We start from the raw sequence: 17,630 nt of genomic DNA on the forward strand, positions 1-17,630 counted from the left end.
GGTCCCTTCCAACCATGCCAATTCTATGATTCTATGATTCTAAATCGCTGGTGACTAAAATACAGCTGCAAAAGGCCACAAGAGGAAAGGGATTTTGTCTCAGGTTTTCCTTCCTTCTCTGTCAGCCAGGTGTTTCGGAGAAAACCTTTTGCAGCTGCATAGCAGCGCTCAGTCGCACAAGAGGGCACTGTAGCCACACACTTCAGAGCAAAGTGCCTCAGCCCAGCAAGCCGGGGACCTACACGAAACAGGCTTTAAATAGCTCTTCCCCCGAGTTAAGAGCCCTTGTTTTCTCATCCAGGCTGGTAACAAACAGAGCAGTTTGTGCTGATGTGTTGCACTGGTATCCTTTGTACCGGTGGCTTGCTCTGTTGTAAAATCTATCTGAGAGAATTTATCCCGTTTCCAAAGTTGGAATAAAATTTGACAGGTAAGATTTACCTGCGTGTCTAGGGAATTGAAGTCAGGGAAACTATCGTAAACTTTTGAAAAATTACTTACTAGTGTGTCTGTCCACTTATAAATCTTCAAGTGTGTTTATGCTTCCAAATAAAATAATCTGTCTTCAGGATCAGAGAATTCAGAAATTTCACTAATTCAGTGATAATAAGTAATAAGCGATATATACTCCAAAATATTAGGCTACCACAAACACAAGATATCTTGGGGTTACCCAAATTCGGCCTCACCACTAACTATATTCAAATACCTGTATAATAAAAAAAATAGCAAAAAAGAGAAATACTTATGTCCCAGCTCAGTGCCCCAAAGTACCTGAGGTCTGCAGCTCTAGAAACAAACTGAGGGAAGTCTGTTACATACAAGTATATTTATTTTCTAGTTTGACTCAAACACTGGGTAGGCATGAAGCCTATCTATGAACAGGAAGTTTTGGGTGGGAAAAATTAGAAGTTGAAAAATATTTTTTAAATCAGCCACAGAGGAGGCCATTCCTGGTAAACCAAATAATAAGAGAATAAGCAAATACTGATTGTACTTTTGGTATGTTTTTCATTTGGCACTGGAGATTAATAGAAGTGGTTTGAAAAGAATAAATCTTAACAACGTGGGTTGAGATTTTCATTGGGGAAATCTGCAACAAAACCATCACAACATCGGACTTCAGAAATTGAGGGATTCCTATAAGGACTACTCAGGTTTGCTTTAAGGATTAAAACACATCAAGAAAGTGTTAAATCACAACAGTCCAGAAATACCTCAGGAAATCCTTTAATCTGATTGTTGGGAGCTCTCAGGAGAACTATCCATCTGTAACATATCTGATTCTTATACTCTGCTATTAGCTGCTCTACTGGCAACACACTACACAAAATGGACTTCTAGACTGATGCCAAACAACCACTGTATTCCTATGACAGAGGAACCCAATACCATTACAGATCCTGAGAGGCAGCTAAAAACCTATGACTTCAGTAGCTGATATTTATTAAAATTTTCCAGGTCTCTGAACATCTAATAAATTAATATGCTGAGCTTGCTTTTCTTTAACAGCAAGATCATTAAAAAGCCACCTAATCTTCTTTCTGCCTCTCTCCTTCCTTTTTTTTTTTTTTTTTTTTTTTTTTCCTCTTTTTACATTTTTGTCTTCAGTTATTGCAAAGTAGATTTGGACCACTATAAGCACAGTGAGTGTTCAGCACACATCATCTAATATCAGGACACATGCTACCATCTTTATCCTTTGCAAAAAGCAAGCAAACAAAAATGCCAGAACAACCATAAAACGGTCAAAATTGGGGAAAAAATATTTTTAGAATCCTTTCTGTAGGGGATACTGGTAAAATTAAAAGCTACTTGTTACTACAAACATTAGGCTCTCCCCCCATCTCTTCCAAAAGTTCACAATATTTGCCACAGTATTTGTTAGCCTAATGTCCCTGTTCCCAAAATACAAGCTAATGATTAATAGCTTGCTACTACATGATAACAGTGCCATGTAAACACCATGAGTGTTTATAATTTAAAAAAGCCAGCAGATGACTTGAAATCAAATAGGAGGTTTTTAGATTTACAAAGCTAGAGCTGAAATCTGTGTCTGTCGATGCACCTTCAGATTCCTTACAATTAATCGTGCTTATGCCTTAATTACCTGCTTCCACAAAAATAGCTTTTTTTGAATGGAACTATATGCTCCTAGGCTCAGAGATAGCTGAACAAGCAGCCTTCCCTATCTATGAACTGCTGCTACAAACAATACATGAAAGGTTTGAAAAACTGTTTAGTATAGCCAGTTCTAACATTTGCTATTTACAGAAAGATAGCAACTATTGTAAATTAATTCTACCAAGATTCTTTGCACTAACCACTGTAGGAGCACTACAGGTGCATTTGTAAAGCCAAAAGGCATAGCACTAAAATAGAATAATCCCTTGTGACATACAAAAGCAGTGTCTGATTTGCTTCTATTGTCCAAAGACATTTGCTTGTAGCCATGCACTACCTAAATCTAAGGTGTTAATGTAGTAGGCTGACTTCAGAAATCTCAGGAGTTGCTCACTCCAGGCAAAAGATATGCAGCTTTTGGGGGGGCTTCTATGTAATATAACACATGAAAGCTCTATTTCTTGGAGGAATAAGGCAGCTTCTTAGGAAACACAAAAGTGAGCAGGTCCTTTGACCCCTCTTCGAGGCTAATTTTTTTCTTATTAGATTCGTAAGAAAAGTAATCATGTTATTCTTCCACCAAACATCCAACACACCTGAAAAACAAGCAAACAAACAAACAAACAAAAACCAAACCAACCAAACACAACCCTGCCAAACAAAATCTCTGGAAACCAATAAACTCTCAGAGCCAGTACAGCACTGGACCATATCTCTCTCTTCAGAAGCATTTTAAAGATCTACAATTTTATGTTCCTTACCTGGAGCCAAATTCAACATATCCCACTCATATTAGCTTCAATGGGGATGCATGAATAAATAACACTCCCTGAGACTCCTTACACTGGTAAGCACTACTCTGTCTGCAGACCACCACATTTAGTCCTTTGTGACAGTGTTTCTTTTACCTAGACAGAATACAGGACCCTGACTTTGGAAAGTCTCTGATTCCAGCAAGTATCCAATTTTATAGGAAAAGGTTTCCTACTTGTATCTCCAGAGTATCTGCATCTTCTACCCACACTCCTTTATTTCCCTTTTCCAGATTGCATCTGAAAGACTGCATGTTATGGTATGCTTCATGTACAAGACACCTTCCACATGTTTAGGATTGTGTAGGTGGTTCATAACCATTACTACATCAAGTGGAGTGTTTGAAGTGTAACATCTGCAATCAGAAGTGCAGGAGTCATAAGCCCAGAAAACTGGTCTGTAAACCCTGTTTGAGTTGTAGCATTGAAGCTGGAAACTGAGCCTGCATGCTTACAAAAGTCAGATTTATCCTTCAAGGCTGTGACCTGAAACACACTTGGGGAGAACTTCCTCACAGAGATGTTCTGAGTCAAGTGACATGGTAATTCTTACAAGTTAGGAACAGCTACACAATTTTGAGATTATTATCAATATGCTACAGAGTAGAATTTAACAGGAAGCAACTAGAAGATGTTCAGCAGTGGGAAACACTATGTACAGGTGAAGTGGCTCTTAAGGGGTCAGGAAGCTTTCAGCTCAAGCACTGAAAGAGAGTTAATTTCAAAGTAGACTTACACAAGTAAGAGGGACCAAGATCCTACATTAACAAAGGTAATCCATATGCAGCTCCTTCACAGTTCCTCCTGACATGACTGTGCTGAGCTTCATGCTGCAGTATTGGGCTGTGTTTTGTGGAAACATAAAAAAATGTCTTATCTGGCATTTAAAAGCAACAGCTCATGGGCCTGCCCCTGGGAAGTGCTGACCACTTGATTTTTGCTGCAGTCAGTTCTTTTCAACATTCTGTACCCAAAGTCCTCTGCAGACCCAGATTCTGTTATTAGGGATTTACGTCAAATATTTTCATCAGAAGCTCTGGCAGAGAAGATACTCAACCTACACAGAACCATCTTTGAGAAAAGCATGAACCACCTTCAGAATTCAGCAGTGATTTTGTCTGATCCACAGAAAAGGCAACAGACTTTGAGATCTGTACTAGAAATGAATAAGACACCGCTCATTAGGAATGGAACCATGGAGAAGTGTCAGAATATCACATGGACAGCACAGCAGAAAGGAGACATGGGAACCACTGAGCCAGCTCCTACTGATCCACTTCAGTCCAAGTTTTGCAATCACATATAACACTGCTCTTAATAAACAGCTGTGAACCCAAGACACTATTTACTCATGAGTACTGCCATAAGGCAGCAAGCTAGATATGCTCTCACAGCTGTAGGCTGAGGTCATAAAATCAGAGTCTGTCACAAAAATCTACCCTGGTACAAAACATTCAGCCTGGAAAAGAGAAGGCTCCGAAGAGACCTCATCACTCTCTACAACTCCCTGAAAGGAGGTTGGAGCCAAGTGGGGGTTGGTCTCTTTTCCCAGGCAACTCTCAGCAAGACAAGAGGGCACAGTCTTAAATTGTGCCAGGGGAGGTTTAGGTTGGAGATTAGAAAGAATTTCTTTACGGAGAGGGTGATCAGACATTGGAATGGGCTGCCCAGGGAAGTAGTGGATTCTCCATCCCTGGAGATATTTAAAAAGAGACTGGATGTGGCACTCAGTGCCATGGGCTGGTAACTGCAGCAGTAGTGGATCAAGGGTTGGACTTGATGATCTCTGAGGTCCCTTCCAACCCAGCCGATTCTATGATTCTATGATTCAAAACTGTTTGATGGGAAACATTTCAGGCCCTTTGGGAAAAAAAACAGAGTGAAAAGCTTTCACTCCAAATTCCGTCCAAATCACTGTAGAAGGTGATTCTACTCAGACATGATAGCAGAACGCTTCAGCTTAAAAGAAAGCAGAACTCCTGCCCTTATTTCTTATTTTACACAGGATTTTGGAGCAACTGCTGCTGGACACTACTGCGTTTCTGTAGAAACTTTAACAGTAGTTTCAGGATGGGAATACAATACACATACTTACCACACTAGCACCTTTTATTTTTACTTCAACTTTTTTCAGCCAGTTTAAGCATTGGTTCAAGAATATGTTGCTATTAGTTTCCTGATACCATTGCATACTACACTGATTATGAGGCTGTAATAACTTACAAACTTTACAGCATTCTGTCAGTTTTCCATGCAGCAGCAAAATATAAATTGGAGGTGCATTTTACTTACTAAAAATACTAATAGTGTTGAAAATTCCTACCATATCAAACACACAGGGTGACTCCAATAATCCTGTGACTGAGATTTCAGCCTAACTTCCTGGTGATTTCAAACATTTCTCCTTGAAAATGGCAACACAATGTTTATAGCCATAGTTCCATACAATGATAAGTCTGGGTTTAGGGGACTTGACATCAGATTTTAAAAGGTGATAGAAACACGTGCTGTAAAACTCCAAGCTTCCATTAAATCATTTTGTTTGACCAAAGTTCTTCATTAAAGTCTTGGAAGGTAAGGTTCTTTCATCAGGCTTTGTTTGATAGGTACCACACCTTCACACTGCTCTGCAGCTGACCTTCCTCAGACCCTTACTCTGTAGCTTCCTCTCCCTTTTTTTGCTCCCAGTGCTCAATAATGCGTGCCTGTGTGCCCTCCAGTGCTGATCCAGGCCTTCAAGTTTGCTTTTTCCTTTGTACACCCACCAGAGTCAGGCTTTCCTTTTTTTTGCCACTGAAGCATCCCATCAGCTTCAAACCTGTCAATTAACCCTGCATCTTTGTGCAGGCTGCTCCCGAGCAGGCAGAGCCAGGTTCCCCCTACAGTCAACCATGACTGCAAGAGCATCCTTGGGAATAGCAGCCCTCCGGGCTAGAGGGCATCCATGCAAGACCCAAGTGCCAAGCAACCTGAGGACAAATTCCATCTACCCCTGCCTCCAGAAAACAAATATCACAGCATGGTTACTTGGAGCTGTTCAGTGCTAAGACTCAGCTCCTCATCCAGGCCCTCCCTGAAGGCTCAGGAGAGCAACATACACAAGAGCTGCTAGAGTGAGTATCCATCTCTTATGCTACAAGGTAACTAGTGCAAAGAGAGAGGCTCAAGTGCATCATAATCTACTTGATGAAGGAGAGATGAACAAGGAACAGACTGCTGAAAGAGGGGGAGGCATTCAGGGAGAGGAAGAAGGAATGAAAAGAAGGCAGCTGCAACTTGCAGCACTCTCAGAGAAACCTAAAGAAGGTACTAATCAAGAAGGGGAAATAGAAGTCTTCATTTGAAATCCAGAAGCAGCTCCATGGGCTGGTGCTTCATCTCTAGCCCATGCTGGTACTCACTGGAGATGAGAAGCATCCTGATATCTACAGATAGGGCAATGTAGCTGGGCATAAGCAATTGAGCTTTCCTTTTTGAGTTGGTAATAATTTCTCAATGCAGGTGATAGATGAGTCTTCTGGACTTCCTGTGGAGAAAAGTGTGGGATGTAAAGAGAAGCTATGAGACTGCGGAGATTGAGAGTCTGAGAAAAATAGTAAATAGAAAAAAGACAAATAGTACGATTACAAGCTGGCACTTCAGACCAGTGAGTTCAGCTTGTTCAGGGATCTACTTGATAGAATGTCAATGAAGGCTGGTGTGGAAATTGAAGGGAAAACCTGTGAGAGAAGGCTGATCTTCAAGAGCAGCCTTCTCAAAGCACAAGACACATGCACATGGGAAGTAAAGCAAGCATGGTGGAAGGCCAGCACAGAGGAACAGAGAGGTCCTTACTACTGAGTTCAAATACAAGAAGGAAGTATACTGAAGGTAGAAGTAGGAGTTGGTTTGGTCCCTTCGTCTCAGCTTCTGTCTCCTGTTATGGCAGAAGCTTTGAAGCTTTGCATTCTACCTTGCAGACACTACCTTGAAAAGAATGGTCTTCTTTCCCTTTCCTTCAAAAATAACTCTTCCTTGGGCTCTAATGAGCTTTAAAATGTATATTTTTGCCTCTAGCTCACAACCATTTATAACTGTTTGGTTTAACAAAGTTCTCATTTGAAATTCTATGTTCAGCCTGGAGCGTAGCAGAGCTTCTGGCCCTGACTCCAGTGTTGAGTTTGACAGGAGAAGATCATAAACCCACACCATATCTTAGGAAGAACATTTGTTCCAGCTTCTGTTTGCCCTGAATTGTCCAGATCTTCAGACCATGCTTCAGAAAAAACCCCACCCATATAACTTTCACCTGTGGCTGTGGAATACCTCTATAACTACTGACATATCTGTCGTGACAATCTGTAAACCTACCCAGACCCAGCCACAGTCCTCAGCAGCATCCCAGCTGACCCACAGATCTTGTCCACATCACTCACGGAACCAATATTTTGCAAGGCTGGGTCAAGAAAAAAAGTCATTAGTGCACCTTGTTGTTTTTAAGACTGAAGAATTCCAGCCCTCTGATCTTGAATGAACTCAGCATCTTTTTCAACTGACACAAAAATTTTTTCAAGTGACTTAAACTGGCTACACGGCCACCACACAATCCTGCACTCACCTCTGTCTCTCCTCATTTACTGTTGGCTGGAGTTTCCCAGTGTCCTACAAGAAGACAGTGAAAAAACAAAATGTGCAGCACATTATGTACCCTGTCTCAATCATACAGTCCTTAATAATGACCTAACTCCCCACACTTCTGTTCATAGCACAACCTGCTGCTGACACACCAGACTGTAACTTTCTCCAATTGAAGCTTTCTTCCACCAATCAAAAAGACATTTTCTCAGTGGCAAGGTATATTTTACCAGTCACTTCACTTTCCAGTATATTTCACAGGACTGACATGGTTGAAAAGACCTCTAAGATCACCATGTCCAACTGTCAACATCTCCTCCCCTCCCAGGTAAAATAAATAAATTATATTTATCAATATCTCTATCATCAAGCTCACTAGGACATGTCCTGAAATGCCTCATCTATACATTTCTTTAAATACTTCCAGGATGATTTGTCCTGGCTATAGATCTAGAAGTCTCAGAAAAGAGAAACTATAATGAGAAGAGGAAGAAGTAGGGAAGGTCTCTCTAAAATAGTAAAAATATCTGTGAGACACAACTCTTCCCCACCAACAAAGGTAGCTAGAGGGTTAGTAAAATAGAATTAAAATAATGCGTTGATAATATCATAAACCAATTTCAGTAGTTTTCACTTTTAAAAATTTCCCTTTGAAATTTAGCTCACAGAATTTATCTCACAACTCAGGTTCTTCCAAGTAGCAGTGTTGGACTGTCCACTTATTTCAGTGTTTTACTTTTTAAATAATTTTTTCAGCTTATAGAGTGCCTTCTTTGCAGCTGGATAGTGACTGCCTACAATCTAATCTTACAAACACTGGCAAGTTCTGTAATTTACTCCAGGAGGCCTCAGGTCTACACAGGGAAATCTCACAGCACTGCATGTGCTATGTTTGGTACCATTTGCAACCTCAGGTTTTTGTCTGCTTTTTTGTCTGATTTTGCCCCCTTAACAGGCAGGAGTAGATTTCCTTTATTTGGCCCTGAATGTTTACTGCTTACTGGGAGGACAAAGTAGAGGCATCAGAGCAGGTCTTTTCTTAATGTAATTTGCAGTCAATAAAATACACCACAACTTCCCATCTCCCTGAGCAAATGGCACAAATACAACTCATTTTCATGGATTCTTTAAGCAAGCTTACTTTACCCAAAGAAACCATTTTTCCAGAACCTGATCCAAGAAGCATTAACTCAGTGCATATCTCCCCAAATTAGCCTCAGGAAACCTATCCTCAGAGGCATGTCATTTATTGCAGAGTTAAATTTGGGTGATCATAACTATATGGTGAAGTCATCAGCCTGCACAAGAAAAGTCACACACCCCAAGTGATACTTGCATCACTGTGTTCTCAGTCATCTCTTCCTAACTCATGACCTCATATTTCTTGAAGCTGTGACACAATGAGTGACTTCACAATTCTTTTCCAACAGCCTTGGCCTTTCTGGACACTCAGAAGGAATGGATAGGCAGTAGAAGCATTTACCCCTGGGGAAACACCATTTAATCTGAAGGAGCGTTGTCTGTTTTAATGATAAAGTTGCAATTTCACAGTTTCACAAATTAAATCAATGTAAGTTTATATCAAAGCCAAATCTTGCCTTCTCTTCCTACAGTCCTGGTAGGCTGCTTAACAATGCCCTTCTCCACCATTCCTGACCATGTAATCCTGCCCTCTTCACTGTCTCTTTGGGTGTTTGTTGAGCCAGTTAGACTCCTGGACCCAGCAGAATGCAATTGTCCTTTTCTTCTGGATGTGCTTTCTGCCAAATCTGTAATCATAGAATCATAGGATTTTCAGGGTTGGAAGGCACCTTAAAGATCTTCTAGCTCCAACCCCTCCTGCCATGGAAAGGGACACCTCCCACTAGATCAGGTTGCTGAAAGCCCCATCCATCCTCGCCTTAAAAGGGATGGGGTTTCCACCACCTCTCTGGGAAACCTGTTCCAGTGTCTCACCACCCTCATGGTGAAGAACTTCTTCCTAACATCTAAATCTACCCTTCTCTAGATTTAAGCCATTCCCCCTAGTCCTATTACTACCTGACATCCTAAAAAGTCCCTCACCAGCTTTCTTGTAGCTCCCCTTCAGACACTGGAAGGCTACAATAAGGTCTCCTCAGAGCCTTCTCCTCTCCAGACTGAATAACCCCAACTCTCTCACTCTGTCTTCACAGCAGAGCTGCTCCAGCCCTCTGATCATCCTCGTGGCCCTTCACTGGACACACTCCAGCACGTCTATGTCCCTCCTGTAATAGGGGCTCCAGAACTGGACTCAGTACTCCAGGTGGGGTCTCATGAGAGCAGAGTAGAGGGGAAGAATTGCATCCCTCAACCTGCTGGCCACGCTTCTCTTGATGCAGCCAAGGATATGGTTAGCATGTAATATGAATTACATGTGATGATTATGTAATGATGAATTATTAGTAATATGAATTGACTGACAGAGAGGTTTGATGAGCCCCACAGCTGGTACAAGACAAGGCGTGAACTCACAACCAAATATAGAAAGACCAAGGAGGGATGAAAAACTTTCTGTTTTCTCAGCAGTAAGTGAGTAGAACCTTACATCAGCTCAATCCTCCTCCCATAGCTTCAACCCTTCCTCTTCACTAAAGATATACCAGAAGACTTCTGGTGGGCTGGCCTAGCTATTAACCTCTGTGGCTGTTACAATAGAGGGGACTGAAAGCTTTAGCTGTTAGACAAAAGACAGAGTTAATCCACTTAATCTCAATCAGGATTCTTTTTTTAGGTGTGGTTATGGCCAATCTTTAAATCTTTCTATAGAGTGTGATTTCAGTGACCTTTAAACATTATGGGCAGCCATTAGCACTTCTCAGCACAACGATATTAATATCAGAGTGGAGAACAACACAGATCAAATCTGATTGAAGTAAACAGGGTGGAGGAACACAAATTGCCTTGTTTGCTTCTGCTCTCCTTCTCCCTGGTTTGGAGAACACTCCACCAAACAAACAAAAGGATCTGCATTTTGTTTGGTTTGTTTTTGTTTAATCTCAAGTCCCTGGGTGGGTGAAAAAACTCCAGAAGCACATTGCCTCTCATCTTGTATCCTCCATGTTTCTCTACAAAGACTCAGCACAACTGAGACCAGGGAGATGTCTGGGTAACTACCTCAGCCGATTAGCAGTAAAACCCACAGTCCAGTCTAGCAGAAATCAGTCACAATCCCATGAATGTCAGTAGAGTTTGGGCTATTTTAGCTTTCCTGTGAAATACTCCAATACTTTTTGGCTGTTTGTTCATTTCCTTATACTACATAATGATTACACAGCAAAACCAGAGAGCTTGTGTTTTCTAATACCTGTGGGACTGGCCTTCTCTTCTTGTGGCTGAAATCAGGAAAGCACCAGAACTAAACACAGGCAGGGAACTATGAGGTAAACTCTAGAGCATGCATGTGTCCACAGACAGCTGCTGTAGGGTATGAGAAGTGCCATAAACCTGTATTTCACTGCACTTGCCAACAGCTACCCAAACACTGGGATTGTAACACTCTGGCATCTCTACCTGGTCAGAAAGTCCCCTCACCACTTCCCAGATAGGGTGTTAATAACAAGTTCCTTAAATGCTTTTGAAAGCTGGGACTTAAACTGGCCATGGCTTTCAGCACTGACTTCACCATTCAGGCATTAGCTGTCATGTGTTGTTACTGTGGGGAAAAAAAGGGTTTAAAAACCATAAAATCACAAGTACTGCTGCTTAAACTGATGAAAGCAGTCACCAACGTACCTGGCAGGAATATTCAAGTTTTTAATTCTTACGTTGTGCTCTGTTTCTTCTTTCTGCTCAGAGTCAGCATAAGCATTTCTGCTGCTGCACCATAAACTGATTCAGATAACTGATCTGACTGAAAAATAACCCTTTTCTTCACTTACAATCCACTGACCTTACTCACCATCCCATCCTGACAGCAGGCATTTCCAGAAGTTTATTATGTACATATACTTTCAGGAGATCAAGTAGAGAGTATATTGCATATTTGAAATGGAACTTCACAGTGCAGATTTATCTGCTATTCAGATAACTGTTGGCACTTCCTAAACTTTAGGAACACTACTCTTTCTGTGAGCAAAAGCAAACCCATTCAAATGTCACAGATGTTGCTGTAGTTTTAATTCAGGGTCAAGGGCATTTCCACCCAAACCAAGAAATTCACTTAATCTTCCCTCTCAAATGAAACTGCTAAAGAGTTGCAATGTAAAGGCAGTGGAGTAGAATCCTTCCTTTGCTGGAAGAAGTAACAGAAGAGTTGGGTTAACAATAATCTTGAGACATGAAACACAAATCTAGTGGAAAATAAGCTACTTGATGTATCAGTAGAGACGAGGCTACATAGGTGAGGACTTGTCTGTTACCTGTGGAGTAAGAGACATGGTAAATTTACCTGCTAATATGAATAGCTCCTGAAAGTTCTTTGCATTGACATGTCCTTTGCAACATCAGCCTATAGAGCCCTCCTTGCATAAATCATACTTTATTTATGTTAGGAATATAACGTTCTTATACTCTTACTTGGCATAGGAAGTATGGAGAGGAAAGCAGTAACATTTCTAGTATTGAGAATGTATCACTAAGAACAAGCAGCACTGACACATAACAAACCAGTTACTTGTTGAGAATTTCTCTCTCCAGAACAGCCAGAGCATTGATATCCATTGATTTAACAGGAAGACAGAAGACTCTAAAAACAGATAGCTAAGTATGTTTATTATTTCTATGGGAACATTCTAGGATAAGTCTAGTCTAGAATTTTTCCTATAAAAAATAGGTTAGGCTAAAAATAAAAATTGTTTTCTTCCTCAAAGGAAATTTGCAACTCTGTCAAGAAATTTACAGACTGTATTGCTTTATGGACAAATAGGATTATAACTGTTCCATGAAGTTTAGCAGCTAGTGCCTTATCTGTGCTACAAAAACTAACCCTGCTGTCAGAAAACCAGGGAACAATCATATCAGAACTAACTCCTCTGCTTTCAGTATCTACAGTCACAGTACAGAAGAACAGAACCATAAAGTTTCATTCCCAGACCTGTTAAATTGATACTACTTTACCTTACAACCACTTCAGTAGTGCCTGCTAGTTGTTAAAGTCCTTCTGTAAACTATAAGTCTGCAGAGCTCATACTTCAGCAGAAGAGTATATAGATTTATATGAGCTCCTGCCACAGATTTGTCAACTGATATCCCACTCCACACATCCTTCCCTCGTATACAAATATCTTGCCCTACTAAAAGAGAACTGAGCATTTTCTTTGGGGCTGTTTTTTGCAGAGAGAAGGAACTTCCTTTACTCTTTGCTCAAATTTGTTGAAAAGATGTTAGCCAACTTTGAAAAAGTTTTAAAAAAAGTCAGACTAGATTTGGATCTTGGACACCCAAAGGAAGCCAAATTTAAAACAGTGGCAGGTTGAAGACAGGATGATTTTCAAGCTTCAGACAACACCATGTGAATTCAGGTATTCCCAGCTTGGATGTAAGTGGTATAAAAGACAAGGTGGTATGTATTAGGAAAATCAACTCGTTTAACACCCTCCCCCAAAGGTGATGAAATGAAGTCAGCCTGGTTTTAGGATTGCTACAGGAAACTCAACTAGGACTTTGTCCCATCTGTCCTCTCAGACCATCTTTTGAAGGACAACAGTGAAAACAGGTTGGTCACCTTACAGAAGTCACTGAGCTGTTTCTCTCATGATTGGACTATCACCACACGTAGAAGGGAAGACAGGCTGCCTGGTGCCATTTCACTCCTTGCACTACACATCTGAAACACAGTCCCAGACCACAGCTATGAGGGTCAGACATGAACCAACTAGTAAGGGAATTGGAAAACAAACCCCTTTGTTAATAAATACTAACAGCAAGAAATCAGTCCCCTGCTGCAGATGAAAACTAAATGGCATACCACAAAGAGAAGACTGAATTTTTTTCACGAGCCTGGCACTGAAGCTGGTGGTTGAAACCTGGGTCTGAGAGAGCCTCTTCCTCCAGACAGGTAGATCTCCTGCTCCCAGTTAACATCCCTCACAGGTGAAAACTCTTTGCAGGCAGGTAATTACCCCTGTGAGTTAAGTTAAACCTTTGCATGTAATTATCTGTAGGGTTAGGACTGCAGATTTACCTCCTTTCCACTCAGCACTCTCTGTGCTAATGTAATTCTTCAGCATGCCACCCAGCACTCCAGCTCACCTTTATTTCCTCTTCCTCTCCTTCATTTTATTTAGCTCCAAAATGAAAAGGGGAGAGAGGGCAGCAGGTTAGGGGAAAGCCTGCAGAGGATTCCTTCTCCCCAGATTAGGATTTAATTGTATTCCTAGCGAGTCCCTTCTGGTTGCACTGGGTCTTTCAGATGAATGTTTCATCAATATGATTAGGATCACATCCCTCAGTCTTGTCTATTTACACAATCGGTTGTGACAGCTCAGAGTATAGTACTCCCTAAAGGAAATATTAGATACCACCCTATCATTTTATTCAAATCATATTTTGCACTCTGTGCTTTCCGCCTAATGTCATTCTCCCCTGGATTACATGTCTGTGATATCCAGCAAGCACTAAAATCCTTTCAATAGGGATTAGATTAATATTTATATTAGCCATACTCGTATTACTGTGAACAGGGCTATGGAAATTTTGGAATGGGAGGAGTGAGCCACGGATACCTCAAGGAACTGGTGCAGTGGTCTTGTATGCACCAAAAAATGTGGGGTGGTGAAAATAATTGAAAAATACAACTAATATAAGTAATAACAACAACGCCGATAGCAGCAAAAGCCACTTCCAGGGGGTGGACGGGCATGAGGGAAACGCCGGCAGCCCCCATCTCCCTCGCCTCAACCCCCTCGCCGCCATTTTCTCCGCAGGGCCGGGCCCCCACGTTCTCCCACTGACGGCTCCCCCGGCACCCCTAAGCCGCAGTCCGGAGGGAAGGGGCATTTCTGAAGCGTAGCGGTACCTCAGGAGCCATCGGGGTCCTATTGCTGCCTTGGCCGTCGCCTTCCCCTCAGGGCCGCCGAATTCCATCCCCTACTCTGAGGCGGCCCTGAGGGGGCTGCAGAAATACCCCTTCTCGGGCGATCCGCCTCCCTTAGCGCGGCGCACCCCTGAGAGAGGAGGAAACAAGAGAGCAGGTGGTGAAAATGCAGCGTCGAAGAAGCTGGGTGTAAAAATTCAGACCGAAAGTAAAACCCCGTCACTTTATTGGAAGAAAAAACACACCAAAAAATACGTGGCTCGGGCCTCTACCGGAGCGCCGAGACCGCCGCCCCGGGGAAAGAGGACGATTCTCCTTGGGGAGAGTCCCTTTCTCCAGGGGACACTCCATCGGCAGAAGAAATGTTTCGAGGTCGTTGGGTTTTCCCTCCCTGATGCGAAGCACCGGCGGTAGAATCTGGGGAGAGCAGCGAAGGACGAAGTTTCGTTGGGAAAAAAATAAATCAGACGGTAGCTCCCGACGTGCCGCTACGAAGAACACAGGCGGGAGAGGGGGTGAGCTGTCGGGTCTTCTTTAACGAAAAAAACAAAAAAACCTCAGAATCTTTTGTGAGGAATGCTCTCAATCTCTCAGGAGAGCCCCCCTCTGCAGCCCCAGGGAGAGACCGGGTGCTCACGCTATTAAAAACAAAAAAATGTTTCTGCTCACGTGGAGCACCAAACCGGTCCCTCGGCTCAGTGGGGAGAATTGTTATTTCGCAGGGAACGGCCTCAAATGGTGTATCCCGAATACACAAATAGTGCATTCAGGAGGGGCCGCGGGCCGAGCACTGTGCAGGGGGGACAAGAAGCTGGAGCCCCCCGGGGGCGGGCAGAGCAGGCGATGGAGCCAAGGAGGGGCGAGCGGGCTGCAGCCAACATCCCGACTTTTTCTTAAGCAGGAACTATGTTTTCCAGCTTCTCCGTTCCCCTCTTACTGAGCAGCACCGACCGCAATGTTGTAAATACCTATTTTAATTTTTAAATTATTATTATTTATTTTTTAAGTTTTGTCTGGACTCTACTCTCCCTCCATCCCCGTTCCGAAGGCACGCAATTTTCCTGCAAGAGCTACCGAAACCGCAAGGACGGAAGGCTGACCGGCGCCCTTCTCTTGCAGCGTTTTCTGCTCGCAAGCTGCGAAGAGAGGGGTGCCACGCTTCCCGGCGCACACCCCTCTTCTCTGATGGTATCGGGGCTGTGGAAGAAGGGGCACCCATCCTCGGGGTCACCCCCTCCCTCCAAACCTGCGGTAAAAAGCTCTCCGAGGCAAGGCGGTGGTCTCCACCCGGAGCCTCATGTTTGTCTCTGTAAATCCCATTACGAAGCAAAGTGCAAGGGTAGTTAACTTTATCTTCTGTTAATGTAAACAAATAAGAAGCATTCAGTTCCTTGATCTTTATTTAAATATAGAGTTGTTTATCAGTGTCATCCTATGAAGATTAATTAGATACCTTTATTCACAATTTGGCGTCTGACACCCCGTTTTAGGAATGCATTATAATCACAAGGTGTTAATTGGGGCCAGCCAGGCACTTATGTTTCTATTAAACAGTGTGAGGACTTTTCACAAGATTAAATTTGGTTTTTTTGTGCGGTGCAAAAATATACAGCTGTTAATAATACGCTGCGGCGGAATCGTGCTCTTCAGCGCTGGATCATCTGCCTTCGGAGCCCGGGAAGGGCAGGCGAGGTGCGGCCAAAATGCCACAGCACCCCCCGGCTGGAAACGGGAGATAGCCACGGGGCTTTGACGAGAGGAGGTGAAAAAAATGTCCCTTCCTTAGTCGCTTGAAAATTACCGCTACTCCTTTTCTGTCCCAAACCGGACACAGCTCCCTGTGCAGGGGGGAGAGCTGCTGGGACACCGATTTGTTTCCCTCTCCAAGGCGCAGAGCCGGAGCCTCTCAGCGAGGAGCGAAGAGCTGATCGAAGTTTCCTCGGAAATCAGCCGCTCTCCTCCTGGGAGGTGAGGAGCCGCACGGGGGCTGCTGCCCGTGCCCCACGATCGCGTTACCTCCTCCGGGGCGGGTCCCCGCTTGAAGCCCTGGTTTATTTTGTTTGCAGCCGGGGCATCGCTAACAGTTTAATCCCATTACTGCCTGCATATCCTCAGGAAAGATCCCGCTGCCGCAGGAGCCGGGATTCAATTGCTCTGCCAGGAGGGGCTTTCTCCCCAGATAAGCGGGCGGGGGAATTTCTTACCGTGTTCCGGGAAAGGGATGGGGGGGCGGGGGGGGGGGGAACGAGCAGGGGCCTGCGGCGACAGCCCCGCTACTGGCGGGGGAAGCGAGCCGAGTTCACAAGTCGCGCCCCCAGACTAAGGCTGAACTCACACCTCACCTCCCGCAGGCTCGCCGAGGGTTAGGTGACAGGGCGAAAAAAGGCACCTTCATATTTTTGGAGCAAGCCAAGGGCCGAGAGCTGAGGGGAAGCACAGGAGAACCGTGACAAACCACGAAACGCTAACTAAAAACCAAAACCCAGCCCACTCCACACAGCTAGCACAGTGAGGGGTAAAGCAGCAAGGAAAAACTTCACGAAGGACAGATAGCTTTAGAGACGACTCAGACCCCTCAGAGTGTGCTTCCTCCTCCTCCCCCCAAGCTGCAACACCCCATAGAAGCAAAGAGGCAGAGACTCACCCCCACTTTTATCCCTGGCACAATATTTATTAAAAATTACTGCTATGTACATAGAAAAAAGAAAATAGAACCAAGTTTTGTTGGGAGAAGTTAATGTGCCAGTGCTCTCAGGCCGATCAGTTTAAAATGACTGAAACTATAGGCAAGAAGAATGGGCAAATTACATCACTTCCAGTTTTGTACAGGGCAGCTGAAAAAGTCACTTTACATACACATAACAGAAATCTGTTCATATTTTCTGCAATGCACGGTTTGCTAAGTTTGATTAACAAAAACGAAGAAAGCCTTTTGAACTTCAGAGCACCACGGGAGGTCCTTTTGACTGAAGAGCTATAGGTCAACTATTTATATATTATTCCACAATATGCTACAGTGTACCTAGACACAACACAACTGTACACTTTTTTTTGGCCACCTCAATAAAGGCTAGGCTTTTGGGATG

Source organism: Calypte anna, chromosome 2, assembly GCF_003957555.1.
Source record: "Calypte anna isolate BGI_N300 chromosome 2, bCalAnn1_v1.p, whole genome shotgun sequence".
Lineage (NCBI taxonomy): Eukaryota > Metazoa > Chordata > Aves > Apodiformes > Trochilidae > Calypte > Calypte anna.